The sequence below is a fragment of the Amyelois transitella genome, chromosome 7 (assembly GCF_032362555.1).
Source record: "Amyelois transitella isolate CPQ chromosome 7, ilAmyTran1.1, whole genome shotgun sequence".
Lineage (NCBI taxonomy): Eukaryota > Metazoa > Arthropoda > Insecta > Lepidoptera > Pyralidae > Amyelois > Amyelois transitella.
Genome location: NC_083510.1, coordinates 7,677,010 through 7,678,601, shown reverse-complemented (window position 1 = coordinate 7,678,601; position 1,592 = coordinate 7,677,010).

The following is a 1,592-nucleotide window of genomic DNA, read 5'->3' as shown; positions in this document are numbered from 1 at the left end:
AATAAAATAGGTGAGTTTATCTTTCTCTAACAGATTTGCTTTGCAAAAGTAATAAATTATTGTGACGTCTTTTGTCTGGTTTGTCTGATACGTAATTAATGGTTTTTTCTTCTCTCGTAACGTAAATGGATAATTATGTATTTCACTTAATAATGTAAGTATCTTGATCAAATCGAAAACATTCTGATTAGACCAGTACCTATCCTAAATTAATGAATTTGAATGAAAAGGCCGAAAGTTAAACTTTCAAATATAACTTACTAGCTATGACGCACAGCTTCACCTGCGCTAATTTAGCGCCAGCTACAAGCTTGAATTTAGCGTCACCTACAAAAGCACACAGGTTTTTCGCAAATCCCACGAGTACTATAGTTTATAACAGAACGAAAAGTTCCTACGCTTTGCCCTTTTTCAGACTCTTAATTATAAATACACTAAATTTCAAGGAGGTTGCTTCAGTAGATAATGTGAAGAGAAAACAAACAAATTTACTTTTGCATTTATAATATAAGTTGTACTTGTACCATCCGAATTTGTCCTTAAAAATTCTCAGTTTCCACTTTAGGAGCCTTATTTCAATAACAAAGGGGTCAGAAGTCGGAAAGTTACAGTAAACATTTTTGTACGTGATGATACTCTGAACCGGAGGCAATTGGGCGTGCAGCCTGTAACATAATTAGGGAAACCTTTTTATCAACACATGCGAATAATTGAGTTCAGTCCGCTTAACTTACCCGCAATTTTGGCTATTTTATTCGTTTTCAACGTTTATTAAAAATATAATGTTTCATCGCCATCACCATTCTGGCGTTATGTTAATAACGTTGAAAAAATATTGTTTTTATTCTTGTTAAGTTGTTTTGAAATTACCCATCTATTCTTCTTTACTATTCCTGTAAAAATTTTATTATGAATCAATATTGTTTTTATTTGAAATAAAATTATTGGAATGTCGTTACTTATCACCTTATAAATTGCTATTAAGGCATATTGTTAATTTTTACGGAACAATGAAACAAATTTTCGTCCTTTGGGTCTAAAAAGCAAACGGTGAGCCTTAAACATTTCACAGATTGTTAACTTACAATATGAAAATAACTGGAAAGATTTTACAGATTAATTCACAAATAAAGAAAATTTTCATTGCTGAATTATTTAAAAGATAAATCTGATTGTGTTCGAATATTAAATAAAATCGGGTTCAAAAGAGCCATCCATCATCTTTTGTCAACACTGGAAGTTCATGCTTGTTTTGCTTTTACTCATTTGTCACTGTAATGCCAATAGATTCACTCCAAATTCACTCGAAATCTACTGTCAATTACCTACCAAGGTTGCTTGTTGTGAAGTTAATCAAGGTAATGTGTGGAGTTGTATGATTACTATATTATTTTGACCATGAAAACAATTGTTGAATGTGGTAGCGTATGTATTGTATAATACCCATCGCTGCGTGAGTTAAAACTACCTTGATTTATGCTTTATTTAATAATAATGAAATTTAGATGATGACTAAAAGCGGCTTCAAATCGGAGCGGTGGAAGAAAAAGAGCTAGGGGCACGTACATTGATTAATCGGGGATGTTATGATC